The sequence below is a fragment of the Rhipicephalus sanguineus genome, chromosome 1, assembly GCF_013339695.2.
Source record: "Rhipicephalus sanguineus isolate Rsan-2018 chromosome 1, BIME_Rsan_1.4, whole genome shotgun sequence".
Lineage (NCBI taxonomy): Eukaryota > Metazoa > Arthropoda > Arachnida > Ixodida > Ixodidae > Rhipicephalus > Rhipicephalus sanguineus.
The window spans coordinates 88866818-88893513 of NC_051176.1; the positions used below are offsets into that span (position 1 = coordinate 88866818).

At 44.8% G+C, this 26696-nt stretch overlaps 1 long non-coding RNA gene across 1 annotated transcript; it reads left to right on the forward strand.

Moving 5' to 3' along the window:
• Nucleotides 1-21: 21 nt before the first annotated feature.
• On the forward strand, nucleotides 22-23100 carry LOC125758219 (uncharacterized). The gene is made up of 3 exons (XR_007415982.1): nucleotides 22-218; nucleotides 17203-17959; nucleotides 22347-23100. It is a non-coding gene; the product is annotated as an uncharacterized LOC125758219 (long non-coding RNA).
• The last annotated feature ends 3596 nt before the right edge of the window (nucleotides 23101-26696 follow it).

Below are 26696 nucleotides of genomic sequence, written 5' to 3' on the forward strand. Positions count from 1 at the left end.
TTTGGATGCAAAGAAATGATCAGATCGATGAAACACACCTCGCCTACACCAGTATTTTTGTGGGCATGCGCACTAACGAACAGTTTGGTCACGTGGTTCGATAACCGAGGTGTCTTGCTGAGCGAGTTTCGTCAGTCTAGCAGTGGGCTCATGGTGAGCTGCCAAGGCAGCGCGAAGACGGAGCGCAAGGATTGATTCACCGCCAGCGGCCCTTACAAGTAAGCCGAAAGTTTCGCACGCCTTGCGAGCAAATTATTTAGCTTTCTACGCCCCTCTGGGGCGTGTCATTGGGAGCCCTAGCTCGAGCAGAGCGGCGTGTTAGGTTTTTTGTTTAAATTTCTTGGTCCTTGCGTTAGGCGCTGTCTGGTACAGGCCGTCGAGCAAACGTTATTGTGCGAGCCCTTTCAACCGCAATTATCCTGTTACTGAAGGCGTATATGTTCAAAGCTGTGTTGTCGGTAACGCGTTACCAGTAACGTCGTTACCGGTAACGAGTTACTTTTTCTGGTAATTTAGTAACGCACTCGTTACCATTTCCTAACTGTAACGGGTAACGTACTTACGTTAAGTTTTCGGTAACGTGAGGTGTCGCGGTACTCGTTACTTTTATTTCAATTATCCCGAAAGACTTGCATACAACTCCTTCGTCTCGTAGGTGCCACATTTCCAGAGCTATCCTTATGTCGCAGCGGCGAACTGCTATCTGCTTGCCAGGCGTTGACAATATAGCAATATCAACTAATGCGTCCGCCGAGCGCCTATTTGCCTCTGCGGACGTAATCACTAAGAAGCGAGGCATGCTGTCCGACGACAGCTTAGAAATGTAGCTGTTGTTTAACTTCTACAAGTTGCAGTCGTCACCAAGTTGTCCCTGCCATACTATAGCGCTGTTTATCAGTTCCGTTTCCAAAATAAAATTTGCTTCTATGTGCTTCTAACTGCGGCAATAAGTTTCTGGTTGAATTCCTGAGCGAGCGAGGCTGACCTTGAATGCCTTCGCATAACCCGCAATTTTCGCGACAATTAGAGGTTAAAGGGGGCAAAAATGATTTATGCTGCAAATATTTTTTTCGGGACTATGTAATTTAGGGATGTCTTTATTCCGACAAGATCTGCGCATATGTTTTGTACCATAGAAGCACGCCGTCAGAATTGCTGTATATTTGTTGAGATCAGTGATGTTTTCTTTCCGGATAGCGTTGATGACAAAATCTTTTTCTGTTCACTTTGAGAAACGGCTACCATGTGCCACGAAGTTATAAGCCATCACATGCAACTCTACAGTAAACATAAGGCGACCATAATATTGCTCAAGTCCGGCACACTTGTGCAAAGTTTTCTAGTATATGAGTAACTCGCCTAAAATCGCTGTTTTGGTTTGAGGTCTTATGTGAAATACAAATGAGGTTTCTTAAACTCTTATTCTGGTTCCTGCAGCCAGGGTGCACTGACTCGAATTTCTGACCCTGGAGTAACGGCAGAAGTAACGTGCGTTACTTTTTTTTTGGTAACGGTAGCGGTAACGCGTTTCCTTTTTTGTAGGTAACGTAGGACGGTAACGCATTCCTTTTTTTTGTTAGCGTAACGAGTAACGTATTTAGTTTTATCGGTAACGCATACAACACTGGTTCAAAGGCAGGTGTCTCGCTTGCGAACGTTACTGACGGTTCTCACGTGAATGAGTGCCTATTTCACTTTTGCGTACAACGCGCCTTTCCAGTCAGGCTTTACGCGCTGTTAGCGTCGGAAACTTCCACGATTGTCACCGCTTCTTGTTCCGCGTTCTCGAGCTATACTCTATTCCAGAAGTTCCGTGCAGCAGAGCCAAGGCTACACGACCCTTCCACAGTGCTGCACGGAACTTCTGGAACAGAGTATAGTTTCGCGCGTCGCCTTTAGTATTAATAGGGACGTTCCAACCAGAGATGTTGTCATAGGAGGCATTAGGCTGGAAGATCCGGCTGGTGAATAGGCGCTCGCATGGCTCTTCATTAGGCGGAGAAAAGTTTCACCGGAGCGCCTCCACCCCACAATAACAAGCTTCGAAATTGTAGCAGAAAAATGAAAATTTAGCGGTGCCGTGCTCCTCGCAACAGCCTACCTTTGTTGCCCGGCTTTCTGGGCGTTAAGCTGTGAAAAGCCAGGTGGTCGAAATTTCCGAAGCCGTACGCAAGGGCAGGCCTCGTAATCGCATCGTGGTTTTGGCGCGTGAAACCCCAGGTATTATCTGATGGAGTAGAGGCATGGGGCAGACTTGGCGACCCCTTAGAGGACGTGCCCCCCTCCGCCCAACATCTGCGCATGCCTACGCCCGGAGCGTCTTTCGCGTCAGTTATCGCTGTGTCGAAAGCCAGGGTATTAAATGCGAAGCCTTTCTTAGCGAACTTCTGCGACTTTGAGCGTGTCTGTCTGTCTGTCTGTCTGTCTGTCCAGCCGCCTACGACTTTGTGTTCTCCTGGTCGCTTGGTTCATCGAATGTGCACCAAAATTGGTATGGCGTAACATGACTGTATGACGAACATAAATGACAAGTCATAACATGAAAATCATGACACACATGCCATGTACAGCATGATTTACATGCTACGCTCATGGTGCGCTGGCGGCCGTTTCGCTAGTTTGATATACACCATAATTGGTATCTTGCGACGTGACTGTGTGACGAACATAAATAACACGAGTTAACATGAAAATCATGACACGCATGTCATGCACAGCATGACTTACGTGCCACGCTCATGGTGCGCTGGCGGCCGTTTCGCTAGCTTTATATACATAAAAATTGCTATCTTGCGACGTGACCGTCTAACGAACATAACACGAGTTAACATGAAAATCGTGACACGCATGTCATGTACAGCATGACTTACGTGCCACGCTCATGGAGCGCTGGCGGCAGTTTCGCTAGCTTTATATACATAAAAATTGTTATCTTGCGACGTGACCGTCTAACGAACATAAATAACACGAGATAACATGAAAATCGTGACACGCATGTCATGTACAGCATGACTTCGTGCCACGCTCATGGAGCGCTGGCGGCCATTTCGCTAGCTTGATCTACCCCGAAATTGGTATTGCGCGACGTGACTGTGTGAAGAACATAAGAACTCGAGTTAACATGAAAATCATGACACGCATGTCATGTACAGCATGACTTCCGTGCCACGCTCATGGAGCGCTGGCAGCCGTTTCGCTAGCTTGATCTACCACGAAATTGGTATTGCGCGACGTGACTATGTGAAGAACATAAAAACACGAGTTAACATGACAATCATGACAAGCATGTCATGTACAGCATGACTTACGTGCCCCGCTCATGGGGCGCTGGCGGCGGTTTCGCTAGATTTATATACACCAAAATTGGTGTCTTGTGACGTGACTGTGTAACGAACATAAATAACACGAGTTAACATGAAAATCATGACACGCATGTCATGTACAGCATGACTTCGTGCCACGCTCATGGAGCGCTGGCGGCCATTTCGCTAGCTTGCTCTACCCCGAAATTGGTATTGCGCGACGTGACCGTGTGAGGAACATAAATAACACGAGTTAACATGAAAGTCATGACACGCATGTCATGTACAGCATGACTTGCGTGCCCCGCTCATGGGGCGCTGGCGGCCGTTTCTCTAGCTTGATCGACGCCGAAGTTGGTATTGCGCGACGTTACTGTGTGAAGAACATAAATAATAGGAGTTAACATGGAAACCATGACACGCATTTTCCTCAATGGCATACAAGACGATGTATGCAGCTCTTTGCTGGCTGCTTCGCATTACATCGATTCCCACAATGCGTGGGATCTGCCGGCTTTTTTTGCAGACTGGAACGGTCAGGCCTCTCGCGCACTGCAAGGTGGGGTGCTTATCAGTCAGTTGACTGTTTCGAGAATGGAAACCGCATTAAGACGTTTTGTTTCATCTCGACATAACCTAACGCACACGGTGGAGGGGGCAAGCACTCTGCAGTAAAACACTATAGTGTATGGGGGTGAAAGATTCTTTTTACAGTATGTTTGCATTTTTACTTCGTCGAAATGTTCACGTGACATAGCGCAATATTTGCGCAAAGTTATCTGCTAGGGCGCCTTGATGTCAGCGTTCCTTCGCACAGGGTGGTGACGCCCATTGACAACGTCGCCGCCATATTTGTTCAGTGGAGCTATAGTATTAGTTCACTATAAGTGAAGCTATCCTGCGGTGTGATGTTGCCATATTGGGTCAAATTGTAGACGTTGTCACCATCCTGAACGTAGGAACGTTGCGATCGAGGCGCCCTATGCTTGGCGACTAAAACGCGCTACAGAGGGCGTGGCTGCTGGCAGTGAGGGTGAGAGCGTTTGCGGCGTCGTGACTGCATCCGGTAAACAGTCGTTCAGTTTAAGGTTCTCGCTTGCACCGGTGGAGCGCTGCAACCCTTCGTAACGCCCGCCCGCCAGCTGCAGCCGCTTCGCGCGGCATGTGAGCAGTGTTTTGATGCCATGAGAGGCAGCGCTCCGCCGCCACCACGAAGAACCGTAGACTCAACGGTTATCTACCTCATGCACTCACCATGCGTTACGAACGCTCTCGCCGTCAACGCCACAGCCGGAAGCCACGCAATCCGAGTATCGCGTACTTTTTTTGCATCCAAAGAAAGTTCATTTTAAATGCGAAGCATTTCTTAGCGAACCTAAAGCACTTCGAGCGTTTCTATCTACGTATCTATCTAGCCGCCTACGTCTCGGGGCTCTCGTGATCGCCTCCTTAACTTGGTGTAGACAAAGAATTGGTATGGGAGGGTAACATGGTTTGACGAATGTGACTGTCGGGTCATGACATCAATAACGTGAAAATTTTGTCCCGTATCTCGTCAAACCCTTTACTCCAGACACGTATGGCACATACCCGTACACCATGGGCGGTGTTGATATGGGTATGCGTCACAGGCAGGGCTGGTCAAAGATACTTTGAAATTGTATCGAGATACGATACAAGATCCTCGGGCGAGAAGTATTTGAGATACAGATACAAGATACTCGCGGAATAATTGTATCCGATACGATACCTCCCATTTGTATCTTAAGATACTTCGATACATTTGCAAGTTTGCTGTTATAGATCTATATAATGAAGCAGCAAAGGACTATGTAGAAATGTGTTTACTTGAAAATTTCTGAACTGCGACCAGCTTTGTTTAATTTTAACAAAATAGCTGTTTGTATCACAAGATACAAATCTTGCTCAAGGCGTATTAGTTTCATTTCTAAACGACTTATTGGGATTTGTTTGGCTGCTTAATATGACAGCTCTTTAACTGCTGCGCTGTTAGTTGTTTTTGCTTGACACTTGTGTAGTTTATTGGTGTCGCTGCCAGCTCGCCTACTTGGCGACCAGCTAACTGGCTACCATCTACTTGCAAGTGCCACCGCACGATGGCGCAAATACCGCTGTGCAGTCTTACCTTGTCCGAAAGCGTATTGTTTTCGTAATACCGCATCCACCGACAGGTGTACAGCAGCAACAACGTTGGTAGCGACATTGTTTGTGGCGCGTCGTGTACAGACGATGAACCACATAGTCCGCGCTCACAGTTATTTGAGGACATAAAACTGCAGTGATTTTTCATATTTTACTTACCTGCTGGCGTAAAGCGTTCGTTGGCAACATATTCACTAACGTGCAATCTTTTACCATTTGTTCTCTTTGAGAACGTGAGCCGCCAGGAAACGTCTCAGACGTATTCTAGCGGCACAAAACGCCGCAGGTTATCACTGCTATTCACACTATTGCCACTTCTAGCTCTGCTTACCTGCGGATTTGTAAAAATAAGAATACTTTAAGGTGACCTAAAAAAAAGGAAAACGAATATATTTAAGTCAAATAGCAAGGTCGTTCCGTATTAAACAAAGTGAATAAGTATGCAGGGTGTTTCGCGTAAGTAGAACCCACTATTAAAAAAACAAGTGGTTAACCGCCGCTGAATGAAACCAAATGTATCTGGTTTGCCGTCATGTGGCACTCGTTATGGTATGTTTTGTACTAAGCTTAACTGGTTAATTAAATACTGTCAATTATGCGATATTGCGACATTTTTAATATTAACTTTAGGGCCAACTGCGCTTCGACACATCGTAGAGCGAATTTAAAAACGACCGACCCAATTTTTTTGGCAGCGTACATGCTGCATGGTGAATATTTTCGGGCTTTTAGAGAAAGCCCGCGAAATATGAAATAAAACACGTTCGCAGACAGTTAAAAAATAAGAATAAAGCAAAGAACGTATTTTAGTAGCAGGTTACAAAAGACATATTACAATAAACAGACGGGCGAAAAACTATGCAGAGGACTAGGTAATGTATGGGATGCAAAAACGGAAGACAGCAAAGAAAGCACTTGTGATAACAATCAAATTCGAATAATTTAGCAGGAAGAACAAAGATACAGTACGTCAAAATGTTTCCTGTTACGTAAATGCTTGTTCTATTGCACCTAACGTCAGCACCAATAATGGGACGGTTGTTAGAATCTCTTTTGCATGTAAGTCGATCTGATCGTACTATGTAAGTCAAGCTTGCATCCACAAGATCTTTCAAATCGCTAATGTGTGAAAGGCGCGACACGCAAAGCAGCCCCATTCTTGCATTCTTGAGACATTGCAACGAAGCATCACGCAGGACAAACTTCGATAGTGACAGTATTCGCCACGAGATCGGGCTATAAGTGGCAGCGCCGTCGCCGTCTTAGCGTGGATAGGCGGTCGGCGGCGCGTATACAAATGCACGCAGCGGCGCTTCGCCGTAGGCGGTTTGAGTCGATTGTCGGCGAATAAAGTGCGTTGACTACAGCCTAATGGTGCTTCTCTCTGACGCCTCTCTGACACGTGATAGGGCCTAACGTCCCTATCACGTGTCAGAGAGGCGCAATCTGCCAATCAATGGGGTACTAGCCTTTGGTCACAGTAATGTTTTGCACTGTGGTCGATGTTTTTTCTTGCTCTATTTGGACGTGTTTAACTTGTGTTCAGCCAATACCACAATATAAAGAGCGTTGCGCGACTGAGCCCATTAGGTATTTACTCCTTGCATTGGCGGCTACAAAACAGAGCCCGTATTTCTGCGTAATTAGATAAAGTAGAACTTTGCGCACTCTGCTTTTCTGTTTGCATGAATACGCGTGTACCACTATAGAAATGCCTGGTTTTAGGTCTCTTTTACCGGTAACCGGCCTTTGCAGATGCTAGTTCATGCTTTGCGGTTTCATTGGTTTAGAAATAACGAGATTCAACGTGTCCCTTTGTTTAATTTTTTAGGTGTACTTTTCAATGAGCACCTAAGCTGGACACCACAAATAAACAAAATACATGCAAATATGTCTAGATCAATTTCTATTTTATACATACTTGGGTCCCTAGTCCCAAAGTGGTTGAAGCTCCAGCTATATTATTCTTTAGCTCATTCATATCTACATTACTGTCTTTTAATTTGGGGCACTACTTCAAAAACCAACCTTGACAGGCTATTAGTTTTACAAAAAAGGGCTGTACGCTTTATAGAAAATCTGCAACCTAGGGAACACGCTCCTCCTTTTTTTCTACAAGCTTCAGATACTCACTGTCTACCAATTATACAATCTTAAACTCACCTTATATATCAGTAAAGAGATAGGAAACAACATTGGCAGTTACATGGAGCATTGCTACCCAAGTGAAAGTCCCTATGATCTACGCTTCGACCGTTTTCGATTACCTTTATTTAGGACAGTTTATGGAAATCAAACCTTGTCTTATCAAATACCTCATCTAATACACAACAGCTATATCCGTGAACTTCTAGAACATGGTAACGCTAAAAACAGTCTGAAGAAAAAAGTTAAGGTGTACTTCCTTTCTTGTACCGTGCCCTAACTATATTATCTATTACAAATATTTTTTACACAATATTACAAATGCACAAAACACTAAAAGTGTCTTCTTTCTTTCAAATGTGTATTTCAGTATAGCACTGTCTTCTGACTTAATATTCTCATGGTGTCAGTTTTTTTAAAATATTTTTTTTTGTCATGCTAGGGGCAAATTGGTGTTGGCTTTCTCGTGATATTTTAAATTGTATGTCTTCAGGTATGCTTTCTAGTTTTTGAATTCGGTTTTTATGTTCCTCCGACAAAAATGAGAAATATGTATTTTTTGTTGCACTGCTTCTGAGCAAATGTATGGGTGGAGGGACCCTAGTCAGGCAGAGGTAATCTGCCTTTAGTCCCTTCAACCCAGGCAAACTTTCCTTTTGTCGAAATAAACTGAATGACTGAATGAATGATTTCAAAATCGCCAACACTTTAAGAGGTGGTGTCGCTAAAACTCTACATTCACACCTCGACATTTTGTACTTCTTTCGTTTAGGACGACGGCAAATGCACTATGTGATGTGCTTGAACGACAATGTGGCAACCTCATCGAAATTATTTTGTCGAAAGGACGGTACGATGGTTCGACCTAGCGCCATACCGACACGTGTATGCATGCACTCACATAAAAGTCTCGGAAGGGGAAATGCTTGTGTATATCGTGTAGGCGTAAGTATAAACATTTGTTGCTGTGCTAGCACAACGGAATAAGCTGTCATCTGAGGACGATCATGACGTACGCACACATGAGAACACGGTGTGGTGAGCAGACGACGCAAGGAGCCGTCCACACCGCGGGGTTTCGTCCGCTCGCCGCTAGGTCTCGCGGCCAATAGAGGCATCAGAATTTGTGCAAAAGACGCTGCACGCATTGGAGTGCGCAGCAGAGTGCAGGGTCTGTTAACAAGTGTCATGACATCAACACAACTAAAAAGGAAGAAAACATATAGAAAAAAAAGGTAGGCTGCGCGGAGACGTTCGCACGCTTGTTTTTGTCGCGATGGCTTGAGCGCCATCACATGACTCTGCTCCACCAATAGGGACGCTTAAAGATCATCGCCTGTGCTCGCTGGAGCGCTCTGGCGGAAATATACAAGGATGTTACTGTCGACAGTTTTATTCAGGTGGCTTAGTGACAGCAATATCAGCTTGAGAACCGGAATTTCGGCCGACGTTTATATTCTTTCGCACGGTGGTGTTTCTATAGCAGTATCTTGTATCTTAAGATACACGATACATTATTGAATGTATTGGAAATAGATACAGATACTCGTTTTGCAAGACGTATCGCGATACAGATACCAGATATCCAAAGAGTACCTAAGATAGTATCGAAGATACATGTATCTTCGATACTGCCCAGCACTGGTCACAGGTGATTGACGGTTTCCCAATAACGGTGAGGACAGACATTGGTAATATGAATGCGAGAGCGTTAAGACATCGGCAGCGTTGACCAGGCGAATTCGAAGAATAACAATCAGGATCCCAGCAGGAATCGATCCTAAGCGTTCGCCGTGTCAGTCGGGTATTCTACCACAGAGCCACGCCAGGTCATGAAGCTGCTTTGGAAAAAGACCCTATGCAGGCGTAATGTCGGTGCATTTTGGCTGCAGTGCTGGCTCCGCTTTTATAGCAGTCTAATAAACGTTACATTTTTATCCCTACGATTCAGCAAGCTATATTCAAGCGTTACTCTACCCCGGAGGAATACGCTAAAAAAGTTACTTATATTTACATCATCTCACCGTAATACTGACATATGTGTTCTAACGCGAGTTCTGACGTTACGTAGATCATAAGTTACCCTTTAAACGCCAGTGTAGTCGATGTTCCTGATAAGACAACGATGTGCACACTACTACACTTACAAAACACCTCGATCCACCTCTTAACGCTTGGCTCAAAGCCAAAGAAAAATGCAACACACTTACTCGCAGATTGATTCGCATGAAACAGATTCCCACAAGCTGTGGGGTCCGCCGATTTTTTAACGCTTGTTTCCGTTTCAGAGCGAGAAAATTAGATGGACAAGGTGCCAAATGTGGTTTATGCACTTACAGTATGTTCCGACATCTAGGTTATGAAAAAAATGCTTCATATTTATACTTGCATGAAACGCGTTGTCAACGAAAATAAGAAACTCGCTTCTCTCTGCAATCCCATTCCAGTAACAAAAAAAAAAAAAAAATTGAAACTTGTCTCTTGAGCACGAGGACTCTTGGCTATTTATTTATTACCGGGTTCTTTAGAATTTTTTCTCAGCTTATTTTGCAACATGCTAAAAGCAATGCGTGCTGTTGTTCTAGACGGTTCAGGAAAATTGTTTAAACTGAGCAAAGACGGGACTAAAACAGGACCATAGACGCACACACAAAGCGCATACAGCGAATAACTTTATTTCGTGAAAGCAGTTTATTTACAGGCTCTAAAAAATAAAACAGCAGAGGAGGGAACAATCGCAATGAAATTGTTGAGAAACAGCAGACGCGTATGCATTACCCAGGAGGAAGTGACCTGCAGGATGCGCAAGTCTGACAATTTCTTTCCTTGGTGGTGAAAGAAATACACAGGAGAGCTGACACGGCCATCTCCCCCTTTTTGCGATTTGAAACGCTAGAAGGGGAAATAGTAATGGTGACTGTTTGCTCTGCTGTTTTGTTATTTTGAAGAACCTATCAGTCTCCTACTTTCACGATATGGTTAGTGGGAAGTCTTCGTGTGCGTTTGGTCATCTTTTTGTCCTGTCGCGCAGTTCCTGAATTCTAAAAATTCCCGAAGAAGCTTCCGAATGGTAAAGGCGCTTCATAATGTGTTTAGTCACTCTTATGTAGTCATCTGCAGGATTTTTTCAAATGGGGAGGGGTGGAGGGTGCAAAGCTGTGTTGCATCACGGCAGGTAAGGGGGCATAGGATATACTTCTCTGGTTATGACATTCTCCCACTGAACTACGCGTCACGGGTTATTAAACTTGCACGGAGCACACGCTCCAAAGCAAACGATTGACATGCAACCCCAGTACTTTACTGTATAAAAACTAACTCTATAAAGAACGTATCAAACGACAGGCCGTGTAGTGCAACCCACAGTCTTCTGCAGAGGCCCCGCTATTGATTAGAGGCAATGACTGTTATGCCAACCAGTCTACTATAAATATTGCGATAGCAATTATATGGACAGTCTCGGCTGATTTTTGCCGTCGCCGCCGTCATGCACCGTATATATATATATATATATATATATATATATATATATATATAAAGCCACAAAGAAAAATAATTCAGAAAAACTTTCCGACGCGCGGCATCGAACGGGTGACCTCCCGCTTTCCAGCGCGCGGCGTTGACGGTTAGGCCACGAACAGCTCAGTCTTCCAGCCTGCTAACGGCGAGCTATTTATATACACCACTTACATCAGCATGCTTTCTGAGTTACCACCTAGATGGCGCGATGTCCACGCGTGGCGCCCTTTAAAGATCGTCGCCCCGTTCTTGCGAACGCCGTTGCTCTTCGCCTACAGGGCGTGGTCGCCTTCGTGCGCTTATCTCGAGGAAAGAAGGGGGCGGCTCGCGGGGGGGAGGGAACTGGGAGTTGTATGTCTTGTGTTTTCCCCGCGATGTCTGCGCTGAAGTCACAGAGCGTACGAAGGTCGCTTCGACGCTGCAGCGGCCGCCTTTGCGAAAGGGGCGCGCTGTTCAAATAGAAATAAGTAACGACATGAGACGGTTAGTTCGCGCTCGTCCTATATGTACCTGTTCGTTCGTTTCGTGCGTCCTGCTTTATGTTTGAGCAGTGCGCTTCCAGTGTCGAGCTGTGACGCATAATAGTTCGCGCTGGTGCTGTGTGTGTTCTTTTCGTGCGTCCTTTGGGCTCGAGCGACGCGCTGGCAATTTCGAGCTGCTTTCCGTTCTTCGCGTTACATTCCAATTTATTGCTATCGCATTCATTGCTTCGCCGTTGCGGCGAAACTGACTTTTTATTATAAACAATATAAATGTCTATTCTTGTCATACCGTTCTTGCACTCTCATCGTATGGTTCACTAACGAAAGTGAAAAGAATTGCAGCACTAAACACGTCTCATAGGTCGTCACGTAGGTCCTCAAACATGGTGGCGTCTCGTATATATACATTCGGGGATTGGTAGTGTCGTGTATTGTGATGAATCGTACTTGATGCGTTCGTTATGCAAGTGGCTTGAAACAGTGTTAAAGGAAAGTATATTAAAGAATCTCCAAAGGTAAAGCTAGGAGCAAATAGTAAGAAAACATTATCTAATCTAAAACATCAAAAACAAAATGATGCAACATGCTTTTGCAGCTAACTGATGCCTGTGCAGGTTTCGTTGAAATCGGAGCTGATTATACCCGTGTATGTGTGTCAGCGTCTCTTCCCCCATCCCTCTTTTTCATTCCTCCGTGCAGCAGTTAGCTCAAGCAATCGTTGGATTTTTAAACTTCCTCGCAAGCGCACGCATCCGGCATGACTGCTTCATTACTTCAGTAGGCAGTGCCACCAGGACGCAGCGGCTCCTATATATATCCCTTTCATCAGTCATGGGCACGTTACCAGTAAAAAGTGTTACAGTTACCTAAGCCAAAAAAGTAACTCTGTTACAGTTAGTGTTTCCTGAAGTAACTTGTTACAGTTACTGTGCAAAAGTAACGTCGTTACTTTTCCGTTACTGTATAAAATAATAGATCACAAATCAAATTATAGAATTTATTTAATAAGGGTTGCACGTCGTAAAACCCTAGACGAAGGAAACATAAAAGGGGGCCCAACACCAGCAATCACTTTGAACGCCTCTTACTTGAAGTGGAAAACGTGGCAGTTGTACTGGAACAACGGCAGTATATCCTAAGACGTTTATTAACTATACCCAGAAGCGCATGCGAAGAGCAGCGGGGAGTGCATCACGTGTGGTTACGACGTCCATTGTGTCTGCTCCATGTGTTTAAGGTGTGTCAGACTCTGTTCGGAGAGCTTCCGCTCCGCTGGGCATACAAACCGTTTTTAAGCCCCGTTATTATACCTTGGAACATGACAACGTGTGTTCACGAAATCCTAAGACTGCACACCTGCGGATGATCATGGCGGTATCTAAAAGTGCGATGCGGGGATAGGCGAAACGCGCAGAAAATGATCAACGAGGCCTAAAGAACTCAAGCGGAATGTCGCTAAAGCAACCCATGCAACGCGTTTTAAGACCGAGCTTGTTGAGCACTGCTGGATGACAGGTCATAGCTTTGACCTAAACAATGCGACGACGCCGGTTTGTGAACGAAGGTGGGGGAAAAGCAACTCCTGGAATCGTGGTTAATTCGCCGCGGCTTGCAAAAACAGCCGCGGCCCCCCACTGGACATTTACAAGGACATGTGGGACTAGTGGACTGGTTGACCTCGGCTCATTTTTTTTTTTCTTTTTTAGGATGCCACCTGCATTGGGGGTGAAACGTCTGTCATTTTGTTAATAATTGTTGCATTAATTAAGTCGGAGTAAACATTTTACAACCAGTTATAAAGAAGTTTTAAAATATCGCTTAGCTAGTTCACAGAATTTCTGGCCTTAGCCGTTTCGCGTTCTGCTGTTTTCTAGCTACCTGTCAAACACGATTAGCTCGGAGCCTCAGACGAGGGAGACTATAAACATGGCATCCTAATGCTCCTTCACCTGTACACCAAGAACATAGCTAGATGCTCAAGTGACGTAAAGGATATATATGCTGAAAAAAAAAAATCCGGCAGATCCCACGCACTGTGGGAATCGATGTAATGCGAAGCAGCCAGCAAAGAGCTGCATACATCGCTTTGTTTATTTTTGAGCCAAATAAAATCATTCATGCCATGGCATCTAGTTCACCATATATCGCATGTTTGCCATGCACGCGTGCATACACAATGTGATATAAACCATGCCAATGAAACGTATATTCTGGTGTATACACTGCATGACCGGTCATTTATGTTCATCACGCACTCCTGTCATGCCATACCAATTTTGGTATATATCCAGTTATCTAAGCGCCCGGAAGCGCACCATAACAGTGTGATGTAAATCATGCCGCACATGACATGAGTAACATAATTCGCATGTTAGGACCTGTCATTTATGTTCGTCATACAGTCACATCGCACAATACCAATTTGGCGTATATCAAACAAGCGAAATGGCCGTGAGTCCACCATGAGCGTGGCAAGTAAATCATGCCATACATGACATGCATGTCATGGTTTTCATGTTACCACCTGTCATTTACGTTCGTCATACACTCGCGTCACGCAATGTCAATTTTGGTGTATATCAAGCTAGCGAAACGGCCGCGATCGGACAATGAGCGTGGCATGTAATTCATGCCGTAAATGATACGCATATCATAATTTTCAAGTTACCACCTGTCATATATATTTGTCATACAGTCGCGTTGCGCAATATCAATTTTGGTGTATATCAAGCGAGCGAAACGGCCGCGAGCGCATCCTGAGCGTGGCATGTAAATCATGTCGCACATGACTTGCCCGTCACGATTTTCATGTTACCACCTCTCATTTACGTTCGTCATACAGGCGCGTCGTGCAATACCTATTTTGGCGTATATCAAGCTAGTGAAACATCCGCGAATGCACCATGAGCGTGGCATGTAAATCATGACATGCATATCATGGTTTTCATGTTACCACCTGTTATTCATGTTCTTGATACAGTCACATCGCGCAATACAAATTTTGGTGTATATCAAGCGAGCGAAACGGCCGCGAGCGCATGCTGAGCGTGGCATGTAAATCATGTCGCACATGACTTGCCCGTCACGATTTTCATGTTACCACCTCTAATTTACGTTTGTCAGACAGTCGCGTCACGCAATACCAATTTTGGTGTATATTAAGCCTGCGAAACGGCCCCGAATGCACCATGAGCGTGGCATGTAAATCATGACATACATGACATGCATGTTATGGTTTTCATGTTACCACCTCTAATTAACGTTTGTCATACAGTCGCGTCGTGCAATACCAATTTTGGTGTATATTAAGCCTGCGAAACGGCCGCGAATGCACAATGAGCGTGGCATGTAAATCATGACATACATGACATGCATGTTATGGTTTTCATGTTACCACCTCTAATTAACGTTCGTCATACAGTCGCGTCGTGCAGTACCAATATTGGTGTATATTAAGCCTGCGAAACGGCCGCGAATGCACCATGAGCGTCGCATGTAAATCATGACATACATGACATGCATGTTATGGTTTTCATGTCACCACCTCTAATCAACGTTTGTCATACAGTCGCGTCGTGCAATACCAATTTTGGTGTATATCAAGCCCGCGAAACGGCCGCGAATACACCATGAGCGTGGCATGTAAATCATGACATACGTTGTCGTCATAGTTTTCATCTTACCACCTGTTATTCATGTTCTTCATACAGTAACATCGCGCAATACCAATTTTGGTGTATATCAAGTTATCAACCTAGCGAAACGGCCGCGAGTGCGTCATGAGCGTGGCTTGTAAATCATGACGTGCATGACCCGCATGTCATGATTTTCATGTTACCACGTGTCAGTTATGTACGTCATGTCGAAATGTCTCGTCATACCAGTTTTCGTATATATCCATTCATTTAAACGGCCGCGAGCGCCCCGAGACCATGCCATGTAAATCATGCCGCACATGACACGCGTGTCATGATTTGCGCGTTAGGACCTGTCATTATGTTCGCCATGAATTCTTGTCCCGTCATACCAGTTTTGGTATCTATGAAATTAACGGAACGGCCGCAAGAGCCCCAAGGCCGTGGAATGTAAATCATGCTGTTCATGTCATGATTTTCATGCGATGACCTGTCATATATGTTCGTAATACGGTCATGTTATTCCATACCAATTTTGGTATACATCCGATTAACGAAACAGCCAGGAGAGCACAAAGTCGTAGGCGGCTAGATAGATAGATAGATAGATAGATAGATAGATAGATAGATAGATAGATAGATAGCTAGATAGATAGATAGATAGATAGATAGATAGATAGATAGATAGATAGATAGATAGATAGATAGATAGATAGATAGATAGATAGATAGATAGATAGATAGATAGATATAGATAGATAGATAGATAGATAGATAGATAGCTAGATAGATAGATAGATAGATAGATAGATAGATAGATAGATAGATAGATAGATAGATAGATAGATAGATAGATAGATAGATAGATAGATAGATAGATAGATAGATAGATAGATAGATAGATAGATAGATAGATAGATAGATAGATAGATAGATAGATAGATAGATAGATAGATAGATAGATAGATGATAGATAGATAGATAGATAGAGATAGATAGAGATAGATAGATAGATAGATAGATAGATAGATAGATAAGATAGATATAGATAGATAGATAGATAGATAGATAGATAGATAGATACGCTCAAACTCGCAGAAGTTCGCTAAGAAATTCTTCGCATTTAAAAACGGACGCGAACTTAGCAGGCTGTTCAGTTGAACCACGATTGATTTACATGTTGCGTTAATGACAGACCTCCAACCTCGGTCTTCTGCAGGGAAGATAATACGCTTAGTCACCTCCTCTCCTAAACTGCGAGGGGAGCCCTATTCTGGAAAGTTGAGGGGTGGAGAGGATATATGGTAAAGAAGAAAGTTCGAAAAAGTGTTGCTGTTGGATAATTCTTCATAAAGACAGAAGTAACTGTAACGGTATTTTCCGTTACAGTTACTGCGAAAAAAGTGTTAGTTACAAGTTCCTCTAACTTAAAAGTAACTAGTTACAGTTACAAGTTACTGAAAAAAGTAACTAGTTACCGGTAACGCGTTACTAGTAACTAGTTACTGCCCAAGACTGCCTTTCATCTCTTGTTCGTTTGAGCTGTTACAGATTAAGCTCATCTTAGTCAATACATCGCGCTCGCCAAAGTCCTCGTGAGGTTTCTATAAAAGGTTAACGAACCAAGCTTGTCGGCAGGCATGAGAATTGTACTGTGTGCACGGACTTGCCTCACCCTTTACCTCCTGCCTTCTTGCGGTGTTGCGTCTCTGAACATTAATTTTCAAAACCATAACTGTGGTAAATCATTGTCTTAAGCGTAGTCATGTGGGCCCTGATTGCTCACTATTTCGTTTAAAGCAAATCGGGTCGCGAATTGTGCAGCCCCAATAGGAAAGTCGACCAGTCCACGTACTAACGATACTTCAAATATTTGATATTCTATAGTATTCGTATTCGCATAACGCGCCTTAGCGCTAGCACAAGTTTTAATCACTCCTTGTATATCTAATGCAGCATGGAAGAACCCAATCGTGGAAGACCACCGCGTCCTTACCAACACAATGCCAGGTCCAGAAGCCACAGCTCTCAAGAGGACCAAGAGGCGCGCGCGCCTATCCGACGCCAGACTCGTACCCCGCCGCAAGCTCCAATGTGCAACATGCCTCGCAACAAGTTCAATACTTTGACCAGCCGCGACACGAGAACACGACATATGGGCAGCCATTGGTCAATACTTAGGCCCAGGGTACTGCTCGAGAATACGCTTTAAGACAGCTAAACCCTGCGGGAACGTATTGCAGCGGACAGCAAAATTCTGCAGCATCTTTTCAATCACACAGTGCATCTAGTTATCATCCTCTCGCTGGCGAAGCCGGTGGTTATGCCCCTGCCGCTGCTGTAACGCCTCAACAGCCCTCATCGCTTTACCGAACACTCGGAAACTGGGACTCCAGTCGCTCAACTGGACAACGTCCACAGTCACTTCCAGGCGAACTTTTTCGGCTAAGAATCGATGGCCCACAAGAAACATTGCAACGCGTGTCTCCGCAAAGGACGGCCGGAAGAGGGCGTGGCATTCGAAGAGGGCCTTCCACCTTGCGTCCTCCGATGCAACACGCAGTCCGTGGGCGCCAAGCACAGCCAGCGGTTACTCACGCACCTCCGGTACAGTCACAACCTGCAACGTCAGTGCTCCAGAGGTACGGAACGGAATCGAGCTTTCACCACGGGAACGCGCCACCGTGAGGACCTTACTCGGGATCCGAGAACAGTAAGGTTCTTATACTTCAAGCACGCTCTCCTTAAAGGGACACTAAAGCGACAACTGATTCTTCTAGTACTAGTAAATTATTTCCACGACACCAAAAACGCCACGCTTGCTGCGAAAAGACGCTTGGCATGCGAGAAGACTCGCAAGAAGTATATGCGGGTGGCGACGCCTTGTAGTTCCCGTACCTGTCGCCGTGACGTCATAGCTTTTGACGGCTTATAGTAAGGCCTACGTAATTCCGATAAAAGTGAAGTACATTGTCTTCTGAGGAAGCCGTAGACTTAAGATACAAAGTTTCAGAAAATTTAGTTGGGCAATGTGAATATAAAATACGAGAAACATTTTGAAATCTGTGACGTCATCATCTGATATTTCGACACGAACATTAAATGCGAAACTTTTGGCATTCTGTTAAGAAAGCTAAGGTCATCTGTTAAGAAAGCTAAGGTTTTAAAGTTACTGACGGTGATCCCTATCAGGTACGCATAAGACTATCCGGCCGAATCACTGGCTCGCAGGCAAATTTCGCATTTGTAGCACACCGTATAGCACATGCTTTGTTTTCAGCACTACTGACGTGCATCGTAATCATATCGTGGTTTTGGTACGTAGAACGTAAGTTGGTCTAGAACCAGAGTATAAACGACACTATTTACTACCACGGCATTATAGCACGTAATGCCGCGCACGAACTGCCAGACGTCACTCTCAAAGTGCTTTCTTCGGTAGACTGAGTTGGCAGCTACAGTCAAGCTATTAATGAGAGCTTCATTATATCGACCAACTCTGCATCTAGGCTGCGAAGCTGTATAGAGCTATCTTTCGGAGAAAAATTTCAACCAGTAACAAAGTCCAAATAGGAAGCAAACGCACAGTGTTCCTTCCAACGAGGAGGAGCGTGTAAGAAATTTTGTTGGTCTTCCTGCGAGACACTGGGCTGTTCAACACTTGGTGACATACCCCTACAATTCAGGAGATGCTCAGGCGGAACAATTGCCGGCCATGCAAGGCTATAGGCTAACCCCGCCTGCTGCAACACCACCACCACCTCTGGTTACTTGTCAGTTCCGAAGTCCCATTGCTCATAGGGCTGATCGCCTGCTAATTAGTAGGGGTGTGCGAATATTCGAATTCGAATCGAATAATACCTAACAGAATAATTCGATACGAGTTTCGAATAGCTAGTATTCGAAGTTTCGAATAATTCAACATGACGAATATCTAAAACGCAACAAAGGTCAAGGGTGCAACTTGGTTAGGGTGTGGTGGCTAACGCTAGCGCCTTTACAGTACGCCTTTCGTTCAAACTTTCACACCGATATCCTGGTTCAGAGCGACCAGATGTTGTTTTTAAACGAGATTATGCAATTTCCGTAAGCAAAAAGAACACACACACGCACTATCAAGCCCCTCACAACTTCGTTTCCGAAACGAAGGCACGTGCTTCTTGCGTAGTTCGGTCGCGTATGCCGCAAGCGCCGTGAAACGTCTCCAATTTGGCCCGCGAATCTCTTGGTGATTGGCTTGACATGTGAAAATTTGTTCACGCTGTGCAGTCGCCGCTACCGCAATGCACCACTCGTTCAGAAACTCCCATCGTTCCGGCGCGCAGTCAAAACGCTGCTGTGAACGGGCGGCCGAAGATTTTAGGGCCTGGAGCACTCATGACGATGAAGCGCTGCATTACAGTAAGTCTTCCTTTGAATTCTCAATAAAATCCTTTGTATTCGATTCGATATTCGACATTTTTGGTCACTATTCGGCACTATTCGATTCGAGATTGAATTTCGCTATTCGCACACCCCTACTAATTACCTTATCATTATTGTATCACTGTAAACCACTTTGCACCCTTAGGGGGGTTTCAAGAAAGCAAAACACCCTTTTGCCTTAACTAAAATTTGCAAAAATTAGGGTGTAAGGGTGTTTCCCTTCCTCAAATAGCGCTTAAGAGGTGATGTTCTCACTAAAACACCCTTTAGTAGGTAAGGGTGTTATGGGTTATCGAAACACCCATGGCTCATATCAAAGCGTGCCAGATAACTGGGACTAGCTGATTAAAGAGTCGTTGAATCTTAGGAGAGTTTAGATTAAAAGATCTCTTTTAGGGCTACCTACAAGCATACCGAAGGCATCGGTACCTGCAAGCATACCGAGGGCATCGACGAAGCCTATATAAACATAATGGAAGAAATCTACAGCGGATCCATAGCCGCTATAGTCCTCTATAAAGAAAGCGACAGAATCCCAATAAAGGAGGGCGTGCGGCAGCTAGACACGATCTCTCCAATGCTATTCACCGCGTATTTACAGGTTTTCAGGGCCCTAGATTAGGAAGAATTAGGGATAAGAGTTGATGGAGAGTATCTCGGTAACCTGCGATTCGCTGATGACATTGCATTGATGAGTAACGCGGGAGACGAATTACAGCTCATGATTACTGAACTGGATACGGAAAGTAGAAGAGTAGGTCTGAAAATTAATATGCATAAAACTAATGTGGAACAATCTTGGCAGAGAACAGCGCTTTGCGATAGGTGGCGAGACACTGGAAGTTGTAAAGGAGTAAGTCTACTTAGGACAGGTAGTAACCGTCCTAAGGTAGTAATTTTTGGTTTCACTCCGGAGCCAAATAATAGTTTCGATTAAGTTTTCGTTTTGGTCAAAAATGTCATTTTTTTGTTTTTGGTTTTTGTTCCGTTCCGACACACTGGGTGGGATTATCCATTAAAAATGTTAAACAAAATTGAAATTGAAACTGGCACACTTAAATATGTATACACCCCAGGAAGTTGAAGACGGCGAATCAATTGCAGTTATGTTTCCCATCCGTGTAATATTCATGACAGCGCATTCGGATACCTTTTTCCCATTTTCCCACGTGTAATTGGATTATAGAACTTGCACAGCTTTTTCATGTTTTTTCACGATGTCGGTGAATTTGAACACTGTGTAGGTATCATGCATTGCCAGGAGTGTGATGCGCAATTTTTAGATTGACTGTTTCTGACTGCTTGCGTTTTTATTTTGCTCTCTGCATTGTAGACCTTCCTGAAACATCTTCCTGCAGAAGGTTGACAGTAATAAAGTACCCAACATGGTCAAAGTTAATCTGGACACCACCACCACTACAATGTGCAGTTTAGAGACCTCAACGGCCAACTTCGGCAATTTATTTTTTACCATGTCTAGATAATGGCGATTCTACGTTCTCGAAACGTTCCTGTCCCGCGCTTGATATTAGAAGTTCCAGGGAAATTCTAATATATACCAGCAAAAAGGCTGGTCAGCCAAACCCAACAGTAACATTCCTCGCATGACTTATTAGGTGGTACAAACAAGTCGTGGGGCATGTCTGCCTGGCCGGAACAAAGGCCGAAATTTGCAAAAGCCACGAAGGGCAGGCGCTGAGCTCTACACACACCGGACCACTCATGCCATGTCTCTGGTTCAAAAAGCTCTTAGCTCCGCTCTTTTACTGGGCGGAAACTTTCTGCAATGTATAACGTTCCATCCGTAAGCCGTGCATCTTGCGAAAGGTGGCTTGCACTTCGCTTGCTTAAGTTTCATCGATCCTATGGCCGCTACATTAAACGCTGCTTTCCACAAACTTCTGCATTCTTTCCATAACAATGAGTCTTGCTGTGTCCATAAACTTCTTAGCGTTTACCTCTTACCGATGACTGTAGTCGCAAACTTCAGTGGCCTGGACAGGTGGTGCCATCCGACGGCGCAGAGATATACAAAACAAGCACATAGCGCAAACAAATGTATTCAGCTTCTTTGCCGATATAAATTTTCGACTGTGGAGTAATTCTGAATGTTAGCTTCAGAAATCTTTAACGTCAAGGACACCAGCGATGTATTGGCCAAACACACCATGTTGCCTTCTCGACACTGCAGCGGTTAGTACGCTGTATTCCTGAACACCTCCGCCGGTGTTTACGTCTGTGTGTCGAGGCTGACATCAGTGTGGTCCATAATTGTGGGTAGTCGAGTGGGCCGTTTAAGTTAATCAAAGAAAATTCATGTGTAAGCAATCTGCTTATCTCTCAAGCCTGTAATTTTATATAAACGGTGAAAGTGTGCAAAGGAACATAGCCAGTGATTTTAATTGAGATTCATACACCTAAAAAAATCGCAGGAGTTAGCCTCAGAATTGATTTGTGCAGCATACAGGCCAAGTGGCACAGCAGGACAGCTAAATGTTACAGCACAGCAGCAGGACAGTCAGTTTGCCCTCGGTGGTTCTGAAACTGGGCTTTGTCAAAATCAAGCTGGTGGGTGTTCACTTTCGCAAACATACGTAGTCAAGGAAAGCCTGGAATAGCCCAAATGCGGTACAGTTAGTATGGGCCATTAACTGATCTCTGTTGTGTTGTTCCAGCAATTTCTGCAGCAGCAAAACGAGAAGCAGCTTGCCAGCAGCCTCTTCGAAGCGCCAGGGCTGCTGCGACCAGAAACTTCACTGACGACAGCAACGAGCATTGCTCGTGAGCCGTAGAGCCTTTGGCACGTGTAGCATTTTATCCACTCGTCCTACAACAGCAGTTTTATGTAAGACATGCCTGTTCGGTTGTATATTTTTAAATTTTTCTATTGTTTGTGTGTCGCATCTGCATGAAGACTGCAAACGCGCTAGCACTTCTTAATTTCACTCCTTAAATCACCATAGAAGACTTTGGCAAAGAAGTCGATTAATTCTTAAGGAAACTAATATTTTTAAGCTGGACAGGGGCTCTTTGTCCTGAAGCTTCACCATGAAGCAAGCTTCTGGTCTCCCATGATTTTTCTGAAGAGCCCGTTGCAATAGGCACGTTAAATGTCATTCCCAGAAAATTGATACCGCTGTTTGCAAGATGGCCGAATGCCATAGCAAAAGCGCACTGTAGAATACAAAAAGCAGTGACCAGAGTTAGTGCATTGAGAAAATTTAATTAGTGAGAATGGTAAATCGTTGCGGCATCTAATATCATGTCTGTGTGGGAGGTAGCAGAAGTTATGGGTCTACGCATCTTTGCCACATTATCTGGTATTTAATATAGGCATTCTTCATTTAGTGCAACTTGTACTGGTACTTTGAAACACCAGTGTATGAATTTCAAATGAATTGTCCTATGGAACTGCGTATAAACATTACTTCATCCAAGCATTTGCACATTCGCTAGCTTTCTGTATCTGCGTGATCAGGCACAGACCTACCTTGTAGAAACGCCTATTTTACATTTTGTCTGTCTCAATAGAATTTCTCGCAATTTTTAGCCATGACGGCGATTCCATAACCAGGAGCTGCAGCATGAAGTAATGTTGCAGCCTGTTATGGCTCTATAATAAAAATGTTTTGCTTGTCCTTTGTGTTTTTGAATTGACTTGAAACATTATTTGGACATAAAGTCCAATGTTTTTAAGCCTCCCCACCAACTGAGAATCGGGCAGTCCACAAAAGTGAGTGTATGCCTCCTTGCGGTCCTCGATAGTTAGTGTCCTCGCCTTCAAGAGTACACCGCGATAGTGTAACGGGGCCCAGTTCAAATCACCTTATCATTTGCTAGCCAGGCTTCGCTTCTTGGTGGACTATTCAACCATGCTGCCAGAAAAGGAGTGTATCCTCGAGTAACATTGGCCGTTTAAAACTATCCTAGAATTTCTACTGAAAGCACAGTTGCGAAGTGCCCACTATGCCATCATTCTTCCTTTGGCGAATCGGCGAAGGGCCCACTACGCGTCCGTAAGGCAGCACGCGATCCGGCGCCGCTGATCAATTTTTTGATGCTTTTGCTGATGATGAATAAATAAGTGATTTGTAATGTGGGGATAGGGGGTGAGGGCTTGAAACCCCTAACTGATTGTGCAAGTCACTAGTCTTGGCGTGATTGCACGCTTCTGCCGCGCAACATTACATGCAGTAAGGAGACGCCTCGCATTACATGACATTCGTACAGTTTTTCGAAGGCAGTTCCAAGCAACGGCGTGTCTCTGTGGGAGGGCACCTGCTTGCCATACAGAAGGCCTGGGTTTGATTCCCACTCGAACCGAGACTTTTTATTATTCATGTTTAGCATCTATCGCGAATGTTCGCTTACGGCAAGCCCAGATTGCTTGCTCACAACCAACTACGCCGTTACCCACAGCGACGCGGATAGTGTAATTTCAAAACAAGCTCATTAACGCTATCGCGTCAAAAATAAGGTCAGAAAAGATACAACCTCTCCAATGTTCACTGCATGCTTAGAAGCATTCAAACCACTGTATTGGTAATAAGTAGGAATAAAGATTACCGGAGAACATCTCTGGAACCTATTGTTTGCAGATGATATTGTGCTCTTTAGTAATAATGGCAACAAGATAAAAAAAAACGTTGAATAAATCAACCAAAAAATTGTTATGGTTTAAGGTAAGTATGCAAAACACTAAGACAATCTTTAATAGCCTGCCGAGTAGTGCTGTGTTGAAAGAAAACATTGCTGTAGTTGTTGGCTAGCTAGCTAGTGTGCGGCTGACGGTGGCCACTCTTCAAAGGGTCATTCCACGCTAAACGCCCCAGCCATTTTGACGACCATCTCAAATGTATTCGACAAAAATAGTGCGGATTTATTGCATTGGTAAAAACGTTTGGTAAAATGCACATTAACGCATGACAAAAGTAGAAGAAAACGTTTCATTGACTGCAGTCACACCCACGACCCCACGGTCCATGACGATAGGTGCCCGGCACTCTACCAACTGTGCTACCGACGCGCATGTGCGAGGTACAACGAACACGCCATATATATATATATATATATATATATATATATATATAATATATCGCACATTTTCTCTCGCACGGTGCTCTTCGTTGGCGGGGCGGTGTCGCCGCCTGCGAGTGGTGAAGAGAAATAGTGAGTCATTACACTATAGCAAGCGCCCATAGGGAGAGATTCGGTGACGATGCACTTGACGCAGTCAGGGTGCCTCGATGACAGCGAAGAAACACTGGCCGCGCTGGCGTCGCACCCTAGATGCCACCCATGTCGCTTGCGTACATCTTGGTCACCTTGGTCAGGGCATCCCTGTGTACCTGCTAAGTCATGTATATCGCATGCAGGATGATATAACACTTTGTCCGCAACGTCGAGGCGACGGGCGTTATAGCAGTGGACGTCCGCATTGCTGTAGTATAGCCGTATACCGTCGGACACATAGCGACGGCTTCTTCGCGTGTCGCCGAGCGGCTCTCAATCAATCTGACGTCATACTGGGTCAGCATGAGGTCATCGCCTAGCCTCATGAGGAATTAAGAGAACACTGGGTCATTCTGCCGGACCACGTGGGCGAGTGGATGGCAGTCGAGCGTCTTTCAGGGGAGTTTTGCCTTCAGCTCCCTCACTTGCCTTGCGTTTCAATGTGTATATGTTCGCGTTTACCGTGCTGATTAAGACTGAATCACCTGTGGCGCATACACGCATAACATGAACTGTGGTATGCGGGTATGTGCCACACGTGACTGATGGAAAGGGGTTTTTGACTTACGCCACAGTCGTTTTGTGCTATTCATGTCATCACCAGTGAATAGTGTTTGGCATACACTGATCCCCTGCTATGCCAATTTTGGTATGTTACAAGTTATGGAGACGACCAGGAGAGCGCCCACACTGGATGGGATGGAAACGGTCAAAGTGCCTGAGGTTCGCTAAGGAAAGGACACATTTTCCCCTTGCGCAAGCAAACGATATATATATATATATATATATATATAATGTGTGTGTGTGTGTGTGTGTGCCCAAAGGGCCACATACACCCAGGTAGTCTACGGTTGCGATAAGCGCCAACCACTGAAGTTGTTCTACGTATCACTTTCCAGGGCTACCAGGCTCGACGGCCTATACCTCACCAACGCAAAACGTGACTTCGGGTTCCGACATGTCGCCGGCTTTGTCGACAGTCTGTCGACGACGTGCCCCGGCTAGCAAACAGGCCTCTGGACATTGTCTTGGACCGGGCTACCGCCTTCATTCGATACCACAACCACAATCGCCTCATGCTTGCCGCTCGCAACGTACAGTCTGTGCACGCGCACGTGTACGACCTCGAAAAAGAAACTGACGTGTTAGCACTTTCTGAAACCTGGAGCGATGAGCCCACTGTGTCGTCCACAGCAAGCGACTTCATTGCAGGTGCAGAGGCGTGGGCACATAAAAGACGGCGATGCGTAACTTCAACGTAGGCCACATCCCACTTCGCCGGCCACCAGACGCCGAACACACACAAACAGCGGAATCTGCGAGGTCTGCGTTGCGCAGATCAGTTGCAATAACAAAGACATTGCGCTCGCCGCCATCTACTTTAGAACTCTCAAGAACCCCTTCCACACGTGCACACGGGTTCGTGAAACGTGCGTGCGTTCTCCATCATAACCGACAAGTATTAGCACTAGATATCAGGTTACCGCGTCTGGTGTTGTCAATACCCATGTTGCTGTTCGCATCGTTACGCAACTGTAAACAACTGGTTAGTATATAACACACCTGCGACTCTTCATCATATGTGTGTGCGTATACCATTTGCACATATATTTAGCGTCACTTCGTAAGGTTTCGCTCAATGTGAAAAAAAAAAAAAATATACGCCACAATAACCTTCTCGCCGCATGCTTCGCATAACCTCGATTCCACGGTACGTGGTTTCATCTGATTCTTTTTTTTTCTTTATTTTCAATATCTTTACGCATGCTGAAGCTAAGGCACAAGTGGGGAAG